Below are 17,747 nucleotides of genomic sequence, written 5' to 3' on the forward strand. Positions count from 1 at the left end.
TTATGTTCGCCGCGACCAACACTTACCATGCACTGAACACAAAACATGGAGGAGCCGGGGCTTGAACCCGAGACCGTTCACACGCTAAGCGAACGATCTGCCAACTGAGCTACAGCTACACACACGACCAAGCCTGGCTATTCTCCATTCTTTGCGACTCTGATGTGCACGGACACGATGGTTGGTTGGTTTGTAGCGGCGAAGGTACCAGAATACAAAGGCGCGGACACGTTCATATACACAAGAGTTCCAAGTAGTTTCGATGCTCTGGTATTACGAATGGAAATTCCGTCTGTTTTGAACGTCTTAAATTGAAAGGGCGGTCACAAATTGGTCCATTTCACTCCTTGTCCACAATCACACAGCACCTGAGGTAACAAGCACATCTCGAGCCCCATTGTGCTCTCCATTGTTCATGCCAACTCATTGCCTCGCTCTTTGCTACTGTGTAAAACTCTTGTCGTCCAACTGCAAAACACTGGGACACAACAAGTTTCCGCGTCTCCATTGCACTGATCGTACTACGAAACGCTCCCCAAACTTGGCAATCACCCATGCAGATGACTTTTCCGACTTTACACGACGCTCACGCTAGTGAGAGCCTTATTTATAGTTCGACGTCGCGCCAAAGCGAATGAGCACATTTCGCCTACGGCTTAGGCCGCTCTTCTAGTGTGGCTGCTCTGTGTCTGCAGGCAGCGAGGGGCTGCAAGCTCCCTGTGTTCGCACCTATATCACCTGTGCTTCCTTGTCAGAGACAGACTATCGCAAAACATACAACTCACTCCATGAATTGATTGCTACGGCATCTGTTATCAGCAGTCACAACCAGCAACACCAGTAGCAGCCGACTGCACGCAAAGAATGGGAACGTGCAGAGGGATTTACGTGAAATCGGTGCAATTGTGGATGCTAATCGTTCGCTTGTATCTGCCTACACACCTCTGCCGGTTGGGAATTATTCCACTTGCATGGCAAGGTGCTCATGTAGGTGCGTTAAAAATTCTGGAGGCGCTGGGTATCGATCCCAGTACCTCTCACACGCTAAGCGAGCGCTCTACCATCTGAGCTACGCCCACCCCCCCGATAACTAGTAGTGCTACATACAGTCATATCAACGTCACAGACCCTTGCACTCCCATTATTCCGCAGACAAACACTACTCTCTATGTATCAGGGAGGGTGTCTTTCAGGTCTCGTGCATTCTGTATCGAATCGTAGTTGGCCACAATGAAAGTGGCACGCATAACGTCGAAAATAGAGTTCAGACACCGCTCTGAGTAAGACGAACGTGTTGTCCACCTCTAGACTTCAATGACGTTAAGCCGTGATACCTAAGACAGATCTGCACTCGATGACACCTCGATAACAGCCGGTCCCCACACTTACATCTTGCTCTCCTTATGACAGTATACATCATATCAGTCTGTGACGCTGGTTTTGCAACTTCTTGCGTCCGTTTATGTTCGCCGCGACCAACACTTACCATGCACTGAACACAAAACATGGAGGAGCCGGGGCTTGAACCCGACACCGTTCACAAGCTAAGCGAACGATCTGCCAACTGAGCTACAGCTACACACACGACCAAGCCTGGCTATTCTCCATTCTTTGCGACTCTGATGTGCACGGACACGATGGTAGGTTGGTTTGTAGCGGCGAAGGTACCAGAATACAAAGGCGCGGACACGTTCATATACACAAGAGTTCCAAGTAGTTTCGATGCTCTGGTATTACGAATGCAAATTCCGTCTGTTTTGAACGTCTTAAATTGAAAGGGCGGTCACAAATTGGTCCATTTCACTCCTTGTCCACAATCACACAGCACCTGAGGTAACAAGCACATCTCGAGCCCCATTGTGCTCTCCATTGTTCATGCCAACTCAGTGCCTCGCTCTTTGCTACTGTGTAAAACTCTTGTCGTCCAACTGCAAAACACTGGGACACAACAAGTTTCCGCGTCTCCATTGCACTGATCGTACTACGAAACGCTCCCCAAACTTGGCAATCACCCATGCAGATGACTTTTCCGACTTTACACGACGCTCACGCTAGTGACAGCCTTATTAATAGTTCGACGTCGCGCCAAAGCGAATGAGCACATTTCGCCTACGGCTTAGGCCGCTCTTCTAGTGTGGCTGCTCTGTGTCTGCAGGCAGCGAGGGGCTGCAAGCTTCCTGTGTTCGCACCTATATCACCTGTGCTTCCTTGTCAGAGACAGACTATCGCAAAACATACAACTCACTCCATGAATTGATTGCTACGGCATCTGTTATCAGCAGTCACAACCAGCAACACCAGTAGCAGCCGACTGCACGCAAAGAATGGGAACGTGCAGAGGGATTTACGTGAAATCGGTGCAATTGTGGATGCTAATCGTTCGCTTGTATCTGCCTACACACCTCTGCCGGTTGGGAATTATTCCACTTGCATGGCAAGGTGCTCATGTAGGTGCGTTAAAAATTCTGGAGGCGCTGGGTATCGATCACAGTACCTCTCACACGCTAAGCGAGCGCTCTACCTTCTGAGCTACGCCCACCCCCCCGATAACTAGTAGTGCTACATACAGTCATATCAACGTCACAGACCCTTGCACTCCCATTATTCCGCAGACAAACACTACTATCTATGTATCAGTGAGGGTGTCTTTCAGGTCTCGTGCATTCTGTATCGAATCGTAGTTGGCCACAATGAAAGTGGCACGCATAACGTCGAAAATAGAGTTCAGACACCGCTCTGAGTAAGACGAACGTGTTGTCCACCTCTAGACTTCAATGACGTTAAGCCGTGATACCTAAGACAGATCTGCACTCGATGACACCACGATAACAGCCGGTCCCCACACTTACATCTTGCTCTCCTTATGACAGTATACATCATATCAGTCTGTGACGCTGGTTTTGCAACTTCTTGCGTCCGTTTATGTTCGCCGCGACCAACACTTACCATGCACTGAACACAAAACATGGAGGAGCCGGGGCTTGAACCCCTACACCGTTCACAAGCTAAGCGAACGATCTGCCAACTGAGCTACAGCTACACACACGACCAAGCCTGGCTATTCTCCATTCTTTGCGACTCTGATGTGCACGGACACGATGGTAGGTTGGTTTGTAGCGGCGAAGGTACCAGAATACAAAGGCGCGGACACGTTCATATACACAAGAGTTCCAAGTAGTTTCGATGCTCTGGTATTACGAATGCAAATTCCGTCTGTTTTGAACGTCTTAAATTGAAAGGGCGGTCACAAATTGGTCCATTTCACTCCTTGTCCACAATCACACAGCACCTAGGTAACAAGCACATCTCGAGCCGCATTGTGCTCTCCATTGTTCATGCCAACTCAGTGCCTCGCTCTTTGCTACTGTGTAAAACTCTTGTCGTCCAACTGCAAAACACTGGGACACAACAAGTTTCCGCGTCCCCATTGCACTGATCGTACTACGAAACGCTCCCCAAACTTGGCAATCACCCATGCAGATGACTTTTCCGACTTTACACGACGCTCACGCTAGTGACAGCCTTATTTACAGTTCGACGTCGCGCCAAAGCGAATGAGCACATTTCGCCTACGGCTTAGGCCGCTCTTCTAGTGTGGCTGCTCTGTGTCTGCAGGCAGCGAGGGGCAGCAAGCTTCCTGTGTTCGCACCTATATCACCTGTGCTTCCTTGTCAGAGACAGACTATCGCAAAACATACAACTCACTCCATGAATTGATTGCTACGGCATCTGTTATCAGCAGTCACAACCAGCAACACCAGTAGCAGCCGACTGCACGCAAAGAATGGGAACGTGCAGAGGGATTTACGTGAAATCGGTGCAATTGTGGATGCTAATCGTTCGCTTGTATCTGCCTACACAGCTCTGCCGGTTGGGAATTATTCCACTTGCATGGCAAGGTGCTCATGTAGGTGCGTTAAAAATTCTGGAGGCGCTGGGTATCGATCCCAGTACCTCTCACACGCTAAGAGAGCGCTCTACCATCTGAGCAACGCCCACCCCCCCGATAACTAGTAGTGCTACATACAGTCATATCAACGTCACAGACCCTTGCACTCCCATTATTCCGCAGACAAACACTACTCTCTATGTATCAGTGAGGGTGTCTTTCAGGTTTCGTGCATTCTGTATCGAATCGTAGTTGGCCACAATGAAAGTGGCACGCATAACGTCGAAAATAGAGTTCAGACACCGCTCTGAGTAAGACGAACGTGTTGTCCACCTCTAGACTTCAATGACGTTAAGCCGTGATACCTAAGACAGATCTGCACTCGATGACACCACGATAACAGCCGGTCCCCACACTTACATCTTGCTCTCCTTATGACAGTATACATCATATCAGTCTGTGACGCTGGTTTTGCAACTTCTTGCGTCCGTTTATGTTCGCCGCGACCAACACTTACCATGCACTGAACACAAAACATGGAGGAGCCGGGGCTTGAACCCGACACCGTTCACAAGCTAAGCGAACGATCTGCCAACTGAGCTACAGCTACACACACGACCAAGCCTGGCTATTCTCCATTCTTTGCGACTCTGATGTGCACGGACACGATGGTAGGTTGGTTTGTAGCGGCGAAGGTACCAGAATACAAAGGCGCGGACACGTTCATATACACAAGAGTTCCAAGTAGTTTCGATGCTCTGGTATTACGAATGCAAATTCCGTCTGTTTTGAACGTCTTAAATTGAAAGGGCGGTCACAAATTGGTCCATTTCACTCCTTGTCCACAATCACACAGCACCTGAGGTAACAAGCACATCTCGAGCCCCATTGTGCTCTCCATTGTTCATGCCAACTCAGTGCCTCGCTCTTTGCTACTGTGTAAAACTCTTGTCGTCCAACTGCAAAACACTGGGACACAACAAGTTTCCGCGTCCCCATTGCACTGATCGTACTACGAAACGCTCCCCAAACTTGGCAATCACCCATGCAGATGACTTTTCCGACTTTACACGACGCTCACGCAACGCTCACGCTAGTGACAGCCTTATTTACAGTTCGACGTCTCGCCAAAGCGAATGAGCACATTTCGCCTACGGCTTAGGCCGCTCTTCTAGTGTGGCTGCTCTGTGTCTGCAGGCAGCGAGGGGCAGCAAGCTTCCTGTGTTCGCACCTATATCACCTGTGCTTCCTTGTCAGAGACAGACTATCGCAAAACATACAACTCACTCCATGAATTGATTGCTACGGCATCTGTTATCAGCAGTCACAACCAGCAACACCAGTAGCAGCCGACTGCACGCAAAGAATGGGAACGTGCAGAGGGATTTACGTGTAATCGGTGCAATTGTGGATGCTAATCGTTCGCTTGTATCTGCCTACACACCTCTGCCGGTTGGGAATTATTCCACTTGCATGGCAAGGTGCTCATGTAGGTGCGTTAAAAATTCTGGAGGCGCTGGGTATCGATCCCAGTACCTCTCACACGCTAAGGGAGCGCTCTACCATCTGAGCTACGCCCACCCCCCCGATAACTAGTAGTGCTACATACAGTCATATCAACGTCACAGACCCTTGCACTCCCATTATTCCGCAGACAAACACTACTCTCTATGTATCAGTGAGGGTGTCTTTCAGGTTTCGTGCATTCTGTATCGAATCGTAGTTGGGCACAATGAAAGTGGCACGCATAACGTCGAAAATAGAGTTCAGACACCGCTCTGAGTAAGACGAACGTGTTGTCCACCTCTAGACTTCAATGACGTTAAGCCGTGATACCTAAGACAGATCTGCACTCGATGACACCACGATAACAGCCGGTCCCCACACTTACATCTTGCTCTCCTTATGACAGTATACATCATATCAGTCTGTGACGCTGGTTTTGCAACTTCTTGCGTGCGTTTATGTTCGCCGCGACCAACACTTACCATGCACTGAACACAAAACATGGAGGAGCCGGGGTTTGAACCCGAGACCGTTCACACGCTAAGCGAACGATCTGCCAACTGAGCTACAGCTACACACACGACCAAGCCTGGCTATTCTCCATTCTTTGCGACTCTGATGTGCACGGACACGATGGTTGGTTGGTTTGTAGCGGCGAAGGTACCAGAATACAAAGGCGCGGACACGTTCATATACACAAGAGTTCCAAGTAGTTTCGATGCTCTGGTATTACGAATGCAAATTCCGTCTGTTTTGAACGTCTTAAATTGAAAGGGCGGTCACAAATTGGTCCATTTCACTCCTTGTCCACAATCACACAGCACCTGAGGTAACAAGCACATCTTGAGCCCCATTGTGCTCTCCATTGTTCATGCCAACTCAGTGCCTCGCTCTTTGCTACTGTGTAAAACTCTTGTCGTCCAACTGCAAAACACTGGGACACAACAAGTTTCCGCGTCCCCATTGCACTGATCGTACTACGAAACGCTCCCCAAACTTGGCAATCACCCATGCAGATGACTTTTCCGACTTTACACGACGCTCACGCTAGTGACAGCCTTATTTACAGTTCGACGTCGCGCCAAAGCGAATGAGCACATTTCGCCTACGGCTTAGGCCGCTCTTCTAGTGTGGCTGCTCTGTGTCTCCAGGCAGCGAGGGGCAGCAAGCTTCCTGTGTTCGCACCTATATCACCTGTGCTTCCTTGTCAGAGACAGACTATCGCAAAACATACAACTCACTCCATGAATTGATTGCTACGGCATCTGTTATCAGCAGTCACAACCAGCAACACCAGTAGCAGCCGACTGCACGCAAAGAATGGGAACGTGCAGAGGGATTTACGTGAAATCGGTGCAATTGTGGATGCTAATCGTTCGCTTGTATCTGCCTACACACCTCTGCCGGTTGGGAATTATTCCACTTGCATGGCAAGGTGCTCATGTAGGTGCGTTAAAAATTCTGGAGGCGCTGGGTATCGATCCCAGTACCTCTCACACGCTAAGAGAGCGCTCTACCATCTGAGCTACGCCCACCTCCCCGATAACTAGTAGTGCTACATACAGTCATATCAACGTCACAGACCCTTGCACTCCCATTATTCCGCAGACAAACACTACTCTCTATGTATCAGTGAGGGTGTCTTTCAGGTTTCGTGCATTCTGTATCGAATCGTAGTTGGCCACAATGAAAGTGGCACGCATAACGTCGAAAATAGAGTTCAGACACCGCTCTGAGTAAGACGAACGTGTTGTCCACCTCTAGACTTCAATGACGTTAAGCCGTGATACCTAAGACAGATCTGCACTCGATGACACCACGATAACAGCCGGTCCCCACACTTACATCTTGCTCTCCTTATGACAGTATACATCATATCAGTCTGTGACGCTGGTTTTGCAACTTCTTGCGTGCGTTTATGTTCGCCGCGACCAACACTTACCATGCACTGAACACAAAACATGGAGGAGCCGGGGCTTGAACCCGAGACCGTTCACACGCTAAGCGAACGATCTGCCAACTGAGCTACAGCTACACACACGACCAAGCCTGGCTATTCTCCATTCTTTGCGACTCTGATGTGCACGGACACGATGGTTGGTTGGTTTGAAGCGGCGAAGGTACCAGAATACAAAGGCGCGGACACGTTCATATACACAAGAGTTCCAAGTAGTTTCGATGCTCTGGTATTACGAATGCAAATTCCGTCTGTTTTGAACGTCTTAAATTGAAAGGGCGGTCACAAATTGGTCCATTTCACTCCTTGTCCACAATCACACAGCACCTGAGGTAACAAGCACATCTCGAGCCCCATTGTGCTCTCCATTGTTCATGCCAACTCATTGCCTCGCTCTTTGCTACTGTGTAAAACTCTTGTCGTCCAACTGCAAAACAATGGGACACAACAAGTTTCCGCGTCCCCATTGCACTGATCGTACTACGAAACGCTCCCCAAACTTGGCAGTCACCCATGCAGATGACTTTTCCGACTTTACACGACGCTCACGCAACGCTCACGCTAGTGACAGCCTTATTTACAGTTCGACGTCGCGCCAAAGCGAATGAGCACATTTCGCCTACGGCTTAGGCCGCTCTTCTAGTGTGGCTGCTCTGTGTCTGCAGGCAGCGAGGGGCAGCAAGCTTCCTGTGTTCGCACCTATATCACCTGTGCTTCCTTGTCAGAGACAGACTATCGCAAAACATACAACTCACTCCATGAATTGATTGCTACGGCATCTGTTATCAGCAGTCACAACCAGCAACACCAGTAGCAGCCGACTGCACGCAAAGAATGGGAACGTGCAGAGGGATTTACGTGAAATCGGTGCAATTGTGGTTGCTAATCGTTCGCTTGTATCTGCCTACACACCTCTGCCGGTTGGGAATTATTCCACTTGCATGGCAAGGTGCTCATGTAGGTGCGTTAAAAATTCTGGAGGCGCTGGGTATCGATCCCAGTACCTCTCACACGCTAAGCGAGCGCTCTACCATCTGAGCCTCGCCCACACCCCCCGGTAACTAGTAGTGCTACATACAGTCATATCAACGTCACAGACCCTTGCACTCCCATTATTCCGCAGACAAACACTACTCTCTATGTATCAGTGAGGGTGTCTTTCAGGTTTCGTGCATTCTGTATCGAATCGTAGTTGGCCACAATGAAAGTGGCACGCATAACGTCGAAAATAGAGTTCAGACACCGCTCTGAGTAAGACGAACGTGTTGTCCACCTCTAGACTTCAATGACGTTAAGCCGTGATACCTAAGACAGATCTGCACTCGATGACACCACGATAACAGCCGGTCCCCACACTTACATCTTGCTCTCCTTATGACAGTATACATCATATCAGTCTGTGACGCTGGTTTTGCAACTTCTTGCGTGCGTTTATGTTCGCCGCGACCAACACTTACCATGCACTGAACACAAAACATGGAGGAGCCGGGGCTTGAACCCGAGACCGTTCACACGCTAAGCGAACGATCTGCTAACTGAGCTACAGCTACACACACGACCAAGCCTGGCTATTCTCCATTCTTTGCGACTCTGATGTGCACGGACACGATCGTTGGTTGGTTTGTAGCGGCGAAGGTACCAGAATACAAAGGCGCGGACACGTTCATATACACAAGAGTTCCAAGTAGTTTCGATGCTCTGGTATTACGAATGCAAATTCCGTCTGTTTTGAACGTCTTAAATTGAAAGGGCGGTCACAAATTGGTCCATTTCACTCCTTGTCCACAATCACACAGCACCTGAGGTAACAAGCACATCTCGAGCCCCATTGTGCTCTCCATTGTTCATGCTAACTCATTGCCTCGCTCTTTGCTACTGTGTAAAACTCTTGTCGTCCAACTGCAAAACACTGGGACACAACAAGTTTCCGCGTCCCCATTGCACTGATCGTACTACGAAACGCTCCCCAAACTTGGCAATCACCCATGCAGATGACTTTTCCGACTTTACACGACGCTCACGCAACGCTCACGCTAGTGACAGCCTTATTTACAGTTCGACGTCGCGCCAAAGCGAATGAGCACATTTCGCCTACGGCTTAGGCCGCTCTTCTAGTGTGGCTGCTCTGTGTCTGCAGGCAGCGAGGGGCTGCAAGCTTCCTGTGTTCGCACCTATATCACCTGTGCTTCCTTGTCAGAGACAGACTATCGCAAAACATACAACTCACTCCATGAATTGATTGCTACAGCATCTGTTATCAGCAGTCACAACCAGCAACACCAGTAGCAGCCGACTGCACGCAAAGAATGGGAACGTGCAGAGGGATTTACGTGAAATCGGCGCAATTGTGGATGCTAATCGTTCGCTTGTATCTGCCTACACACCTCTGCCGGTTGGGAATTATTCCACTTGCATGGCAAGGTGCTCATGTAGGTGCGTTAAAAATTCTGGAGGCGCTGGGTATCGATCCCAGTACCTCTCGCACGCCAAGCGAGCGCTCTACCATCTGAGCTACGCCCACCGCCCCGATAACTAGTAGTGCTACATACAGTCATATCAACGTCACAGACCCTTGCACTCCCATTATTCCGCAGACAAACACTACTCTCTATGTATCAGTGAGGGTGTCTTTCAGGTTTCGTGCATTCTGTATCGAATCGTAGTTGGCCACAATGAAAGTGGCACGCATAACGTCGAAAATAGAGTTCAGACACCGCTCTGAGTAAGACGAACGTGTTGTCCACCTCTAGACTTCAATGACGTTAAGCCGTGATACCTAAGACAGATCTGCACTCGATGACACCACGATAACAGCCGGTCCCCACACTTACATCTTGCTCTCCTTATGACAGTATACATCATATCAGTCTGTGACGCTGGTTTTGCAACTTCTTGCGTGCGTTTATGTTCGCCGCGACCAACACTTACCATGCACTGAACACAAAACATGGAGGAGCCGGGGCTTGAACCCGAGACAGTTCATACGCTAAGCGAACGATCTGCCAACTGAGCTACAGCTACACACACGACCAAGCCTGACTATTCTCCATTCTTTGCGACTCTGATGTGCACGGACACGATGGTTGGTTGGTTTGTAGCGGCGAAGGTACCAGAATACAAAGGCGCGGACACGTTCATATACACAAGAGTTCCAAGTAGTTTCGATGCTCTAGTATTACGAATGCAAATTCCGTCTGTTTTGAACGTCTTAAATTGAAAGGGCGGTCACAAATTGGTCCATTTCACTCCTTGTCCACAATCACACAGCACCTGAGGTAACAAGCACATCTCGAGCCCCATTGTGCTCTCCATTGTTCATGCCAACTCAGTGCCTCGCTCTTTGCTACTGTGTAAAACTCTTGTCGTCCAACTGCAAAACACTGGGACACAACAAGTTTCCGCGTCCCCATTGCACTGATCGTACTACGAAACGCTCCCCAAACTTGGCAATCACCCATGCAGATGACTTTTCCGACTTTACACGACGCTCACGCTAGTGACAGCCTTATTTATAGTTCGACGTCGCGCCAAAGCGAATGAGCACATTTCGCCTACGGCTTAGGCCGCTCTTCTAGTGTGGCTGCTCTGTGTCTGCAGGCAGCGAGGGGCTGCAAGCTTCCTGTGTTCGCACCTATATCACCTGTGCTTCCTTGTCAGAGACAGACTATCGCAAAACATACAACTCACTCCATGAATTGATTGCTACGGCATCTGTTATCAGCAGTCACAACCAGCAACACCAGTAGCAGCCGACTGCACGCAAAGAATGGGAACGTGCAGAGGGATTTACGTGAAATCGGCGCAATTGTGGATGCTAATCGTTCGCTTGTATCTGCCTACACACCTCTGCCGGTTGGGAATTATTCCACTTGCATGGCAAGGTGCTCATGTAGGTGCGTTAAAAATTCTGGAGGCGCTGGGTATCGATCCCAGTACCTCTCGCACGCCAAGCGAGCGCTCTACCATCTGAGCTACGCCCACCGCCCCGATAACTAGTAGTGCTACATACAGTCATATCAACGTCACAGACCCTTGCACTCCCATTATTCCGCAGACAAACACTACTCTCTATGTATCAGTGAGGGTGTCTTTCAGGTTTCGTGCATTCTGTATCGAATCGTAGTTGGCCACAATGAAAGTGGCACGCATAACGTCGAAAATAGAGTTCAGACACCGCTCTGAGTAAGACGAACGTGTTGTCCACCTCTAGACTTCAATGACGTTAAGCCGTGATACCTAAGACAGATCTGCACTCGATGACACCACGATAACAGCCGGTCCCCACACTTACATCTTGCTCTCCTTATGACAGTATACATCATATCAGTCTGTGACGCTGGTTTAGCAACTTCTTGCGTGCGTTTATGTTCGCCGCGACCAACACTTACCATGAACTGAACACAAAACATGGAGGAGCCGGGGCTTGAACCCGAGACAGTTCATACGCTAAGCGAACGATCTGCCAACTGAGCTACAGCTACACACACGACCAAGCCTGACTATTCTCCATTCTTTGCGACTCTGATGTGCACGGACACGATGGTTGGTTGGTTTGTAGCGGCGAAGGTACCAGAATACAAAGGCGCGGACACGTTCATATACACAAGAGTTCCAAGTAGTTTCGATGCTCTAGTATTACGAATGCAAATTCCGTCTGTTTTGAACGTCTTAAATTGAAAGGGCGGTCACAAATTGGTCCATTTCACTCCTTGTCCACAATCACACAGCACCTGAGGTAACAAGCACATCTCGAGCCCCATTGTGCTCTCCATTGTTCATGCCAACTCAGTGCCTCGCTCTTTGCTACTGTGTAAAACTCTTGTCGTCCAACTGCAAAACACTGGGACACAACAAGTTTCCGCGTCCCCATTGCACTGATCGTACTACGAAACGCTCCCCAAACTTGGCAATCACCCATGCAGATGACTTTTCCGACTTTACACGACGCTCACGCTAGTGACAGCCTTATTTATAGTTCGACGTCGCGCCAAAGCGAATGAGCACATTTCGCCTACGGCTTAGGCCGCTCTTCTAGTGTGGCTGCTCTGTGTCTGCAGGCAGCGAGGGGCTGCAAGCTTCCTGTGTTCGCACCTATATCACCTGTGCTTCCTTGTCAGAGACAGGCTATCGCAAAACATACAACTCACTCCATGAATTGATTGCTACGGCATCTGTTATCAGCAGTCACAACCAGCAACACCAGTAGCAGCCGACTGCACGCAAAGAATGGGAACGTGCAGAGGGATTTACGTGAAATCGGCGCAATTGTGGATGCTAATCGTTCGCTTGTATCTGCCTACACACCTCTGCCGGTTGGGAATTATTCCACTTGCATGGCAAGGTGCTCATGTAGGTGCGTTAAAAATTCTGGAGGCGCTGGGTATCGATCCCAGTACCTCTCACACGCTAAGAGAGCGCTCTACCATCTGAGCTACGCCCACCTCCCCGATAACTAGTAGTGCTACATACAGTCATATCAACGTCACAGACCCTTGCACTCCCATTATTCCGCAGACAAACACTACTCTCTATGTATCAGTGAGGGTGTCTTTCAGGTTTCGTGCATTCTGTATCGAATCGTAGTTGGCCACAATGAAAGTGGCACGCATAACGTCGAAAATAGAGTTCAGACACCGCTCTGAGTAAGACGAACGTGTTGTCCACCTCTAGACTTCAATGACGTTAAGCCGTGATACCTAAGACAGATCTGCACTCGATGACACCACGATAACAGCCGGTCCCCACACTTACATCTTGCTCTCCTTATGACAGTATACATCATATCAGTCTGTGACGCTGGTTTTGCAACTTCTTGCGTGCGTTTATGTTCGCCGCGACCAACACTTACCATGCACTGAACACAAAACATGGAGGAGCCGGGGCTTGAACCCGAGACCGTTCACACGCTAAGCGAACGATCTGCCAACTGAGCTACAGCTACACACACGACCAAGCCTGGCTATTCTCCATTCTTTGCGACTCTGATGTGCACGGACACGATGGTTGGTTGGTTTGAAGCGGCGAAGGTACCAGAATACAAAGGCGCGGACACGTTCATATACACAAGAGTTCCAAGTAGTTTCGATGCTCTGGTATTACGAATGCAAATTCCGTCTGTTTTGAACGTCTTAAATTGAAAGGGCGGTCACAAATTGGTCCATTTCACTCCTTGTCCACAATCACACAGCACCTGAGGTAACAAGCACATCTCGAGCCCCATTGTGCTCTCCATTGTTCATGCCAACTCATTGCCTCGCTCTTTGCTACTGTGTAAAACTCTTGTCGTCCTACTGCAAAACACTGGGACACAACAAGTTTCCGCGTCCCCATTGCACTGATCGTACTACGAAACGCTCCCCAAACTTGGCAGTCACCCATGCAGATGACTTTTCCGACTTTACACGACGCTCACGCAACGCTCACGCTAGTGACAGCCTTATTTACAGTTCGACGTCGCGCCAAAGCGAATGAGCACATTTCGCCTACGGCTTAGGCCGCTCTTCTAGTGTGGCTGCTCTGTGTCTGCAGGCAGCGAGGGGCAGCAAGCTTCCTGTGTTCGCACCTATATCACCTGTGCTTCCTTGTCAGAGACAGACTATCGCAAAACATACAACTCACTCCATGAATTGATTGCTACGGCATCTGTTATCAGCAGTCACAACCAGCAACACCAGTAGCAGCCGACTGCACGCAAAGAATGGGAACGTGCAGAGGGATTTACGTGAAATCGGTGCAATTGTGGATGCTAATCGTTCGCTTGTATCTGCCTACACACCTCTGCCGGTTGGGAATTATTCCACTTGCATGGCAAGGTGCTCATGTAGGTGCGTTAAAAATTCTGGAGGCGCTGGGTATCGATCCCAGTACCTCTCACACGCTAAGCGAGCGCTCTACCATCTGAGCCTCGCCCACACCCCCCGGTAACTAGTAGTGCTACATACAGTCATATCAACGTCACAGACCCTTGCACTCCCATTATTCCGCAGACAAACACTACTCTCTATGTATCAGTGAGGGTGTCTTTCAGGTTTCGTGCATTCTGTATCGAATCGTAGTTGGCCACAATGAAAGTGGCACGCATAACGTCGAAAATAGAGTTCAGACACCGCTCTGAGTAAGACGAACGTGTTGTCCACCTCTAGACTTCAATGACGTTAAGCCGTGATACCTAAGACAGATCTGCACTCGATGACACCACGATAACAGCCGGTCCCCACACTTACATCTTGCTCTCCTTATGACAGTATACATCATATCAGTCTGTGACGCTGGTTTTGCAACTTCTTGCGTGCGTTTATGTTCGCCGCGACCAACACTTACCATGCACTGAACACAAAACATGGAGGAGCCGGGGCTTGAACCCGAGACCGTTCACACGCTAAGCGAACGATCTGCTAACTGAGCTACAGCTACACACACGACCAAGCCTGGCTATTCTCCATTCTTTGCGACTCTGATGTGCACGGACACGATCGTTGGTTGGTTTGTAGCGGCGAAGGTACCAGAATACAAAGGCGCGGACACGTTCATATACACAAGAGTTCCAAGTAGTTTCGATGCTCTGGTATTACGAATGCAAATTCCGTCTGTTTTGAACGTCTTAAATTGAAAGGGCGGTCACAAATTGGTCCATTTCACTCCTTGTCCACAATCACACAGCACCTGAGGTAACAAGCACATCTCGAGCCCCATTGTGCTCTCCATTGTTCATGCTAACTCATTGCCTCGCTCTTTGCTACTGTGTAAAACTCTTGTCGTCCAACTGCAAAACACTGGGACACAACAAGTTTCCGCGTCCCCATTGCACTGATCGTACTACGAAACGCTCCCCAAACTTGGCAATCACCCATGCAGATGACTTTTCCGACTTTACACGACGCTCACGCAACGCTCACGCTGGTGACAGCCTTATTTACAGTTCGACGTCGCGCCAAAGCGAATGAGCACATTTCGCCTACGGCTTAGGCCGCTCTTCTAGTGTGGCTGCTCTGTGTCTGCAGGCAGCGAGGGGCTGCAAGCTTCCTGTGTTCGCACCTATATCACCTGTGCTTCCTTGTCAGAGACAGACTATCGCAAAACATACAACTCACTCCATGAATTGATTGCTACGGCATCTGTTATCAGCAGTCACAACCAGCAACACCAGTAGCAGCCGACTGCACGCAAAGAATGGGAACGTGCAGAGGGATTTACGTGAAATCGGCGCAATTGTGGATGCTAATCGTTCGCTTGTATCTGCCTACACACCTCTGCCGGTTGGGAATTATTCCACTTGCATGGCAAGGTGCTCATGTAGGTGCGTTAAAAATTCTGGAGGCGCTGGGTATCGATCCCAGTACCTCTCGCACGCCAAGCGAGCGCTCTACCATCTGAGCTACGCCCACCGCCCCGATAACTAGTAGTGCTACATACAGTCATATCAACGTCACAGACCCTTGCACTCCCATTATTCCGCAGACAAACACTACTCTCTATGTATCAGTGAGGGTGTCTTTCAGGTTTCGTGCATTCTGTATCGAATCGTAGTTGGCCACAATGAAAGTGGCACGCATAACGTCGAAAATAGAGTTCAGACACCGCTCTGAGTAAGACGAACGTGTTGTCCACCTCTAGACTTCAATGACGTTAAGCCGTGATACCTAAGACAGATCTGCACTCGATGACACCACGATAACAGCCGGTCCCCACACTTACATCTTGCTCTCCTTATGACAGTATACATCATATCAGTCTGTGACGCTGGTTTTGCAACTTCTTGCGTGCGTTTATGTTCGCCGCGACCAACACTTACCATGCACTGAACACAAAACATGGAGGAGCCGGGGCTTGAACCCGAGACAGTTCATACGCTAAGCGAACGATCTGCCAACTGAGCTACAGCTACACACACGACCAAGCCTGACTATTCTCCATTCTTTGCGACTCTGATGTGCACGGACACGATGGTTGGTTGGTTTGTAGCGGCGAAGGTACCAGAATACAAAGGCGCGGACACGTTCATATACACAAGAGTTCCAAGTAGTTTCGATGCTCTAGTATTACGAATGCAAATTCCGTCTGTTTTGAACGTCTTAAATTGAAAGGGCGGTCACAAATTATTCCATTTCACTCCTTGTCCACAATCACACAGCACCTGAGGTAACAAGCACATCTCGAGCCCCATTGTGCTCTCCATTGTTCATGCCAACTCAGTGCCTCGCTCTTTGCTACTTTGTAAAACTCTTGTCGTCCAACTGCAAAACACTGGGACACAACAAGTTTCCGCGTCCCCATTGCACTGATCGTACTACGAAACGCTCCCCAAACTTGGCAATCACCCATGCAGATGACTTTTCCGACTTTACACGACGCTCACGCTAGTGACAGCCTTATTTATAGTTCGACGTCGCGCCAAAGCGAATGAGCACATTTCGCCTACGGCTTAGGCCGCTCTTCTAGTGTGGCTGCTCTGTGTCTGCAGGCAGCGAGGGGCTGCAAGCTTCCTGTGTTCGCACCTATATCACCTGTGCTTCCTTGTCAGAGACAGGCTATCGCAAAACATACAACTCACTCCATGAATTGATTGCTACGGCATCTGTTATCAGCAGTCACAACCAGCAACACCAGTAGCAGCCGACTGCACGCAAAGAATGGGAACGTGCAGAGGGATTTACGTGAAATCGGCGCAATTGTGGATGCTAATCGTTCGCTTGTATCTGCCTACACACCTCTGCCGGTTGGGAATTATTCCACTTGCATGGCAAGGTGCTCATGTAGGTGCGTTAAAAATTCTGGAGGCGCTGGGTATCGATCCCAGTACCTCTCGCACGCCAAGCGAGCGCTCTACCATCTGAGCTACGCCCACCGCCCCGATAACTAGAAGTGCTACATACAGTCATATCAACGTCACAGACCCTTGCACTCCCATTATTCCGCAGACAAACACTACTCTCTATGTATCAGTGAGGGTGTCTTTCAGGTTTCGTGCATTCTGTATCGAATCGTAGTTGGCCACAATGAAAGTGGCACGCATAACGTCGAAAATAGAGTTCAGACACCGCTCTGAGTAAGACGAACGTGTTGTCCACCTCTAGACTTCAATGACGTTAAGCCGTGATACCTAAGACAGATCTGCACTCGATGACACCACGATAACAGCCGGTCCCCACACTTACATCTTGCTCTCCTTATGACAGTATACATCATATCAGTCTGTGACGCTGGTTTTGCAACTTCTTGCGTGCGTTTATGTTCGCCGCGACCAACACTTACCATGCACTGAACACAAAACATGGAGGAGCCGGGGCTTGAACCCGAGACCGTTCACTCGCTAAGCGTACGATCTGCCAACTGAGCTACAGCTACACACACGACCAAGCCTGGCTATTCTCCATTCTTTGCGACTCTGATGTGCAC

General features: G+C 49.4%; 4 non-coding genes across 4 annotated transcripts; all 4 read right to left on the reverse strand.

Moving 5' to 3' along the window:
- Positions 1–9,800: 9,800 nt before the first annotated feature.
- Trnaa-ggc (transfer RNA alanine (anticodon GGC)) lies at positions 9,801–9,874 on the reverse strand. The gene has a single exon. It is a non-coding gene; the product is annotated as a tRNA-Ala (tRNA).
- A 1,386-nt stretch (positions 9,875–11,260) lies between these two features.
- Positions 11,261–11,334, reverse strand: Trnaa-ggc (transfer RNA alanine (anticodon GGC)). Its single transcript has one exon. It is a non-coding gene; the product is annotated as a tRNA-Ala (tRNA).
- A 4,329-nt stretch (positions 11,335–15,663) lies between these two features.
- On the reverse strand, positions 15,664–15,737 carry Trnaa-ggc (transfer RNA alanine (anticodon GGC)). Its single transcript has one exon. It is a non-coding gene; the product is annotated as a tRNA-Ala (tRNA).
- A 1,386-nt stretch (positions 15,738–17,123) lies between these two features.
- On the reverse strand, positions 17,124–17,197 carry Trnaa-ggc (transfer RNA alanine (anticodon GGC)). Its single transcript has one exon. It is a non-coding gene; the product is annotated as a tRNA-Ala (tRNA).
- Between the last annotated feature and the right edge of the window lie 550 nt (positions 17,198–17,747).

This window comes from Schistocerca gregaria, unplaced genomic scaffold (assembly GCF_023897955.1).
Source record: "Schistocerca gregaria isolate iqSchGreg1 unplaced genomic scaffold, iqSchGreg1.2 ptg000180l, whole genome shotgun sequence".
NCBI classification, from domain to species: domain Eukaryota; kingdom Metazoa; phylum Arthropoda; class Insecta; order Orthoptera; family Acrididae; genus Schistocerca; species Schistocerca gregaria.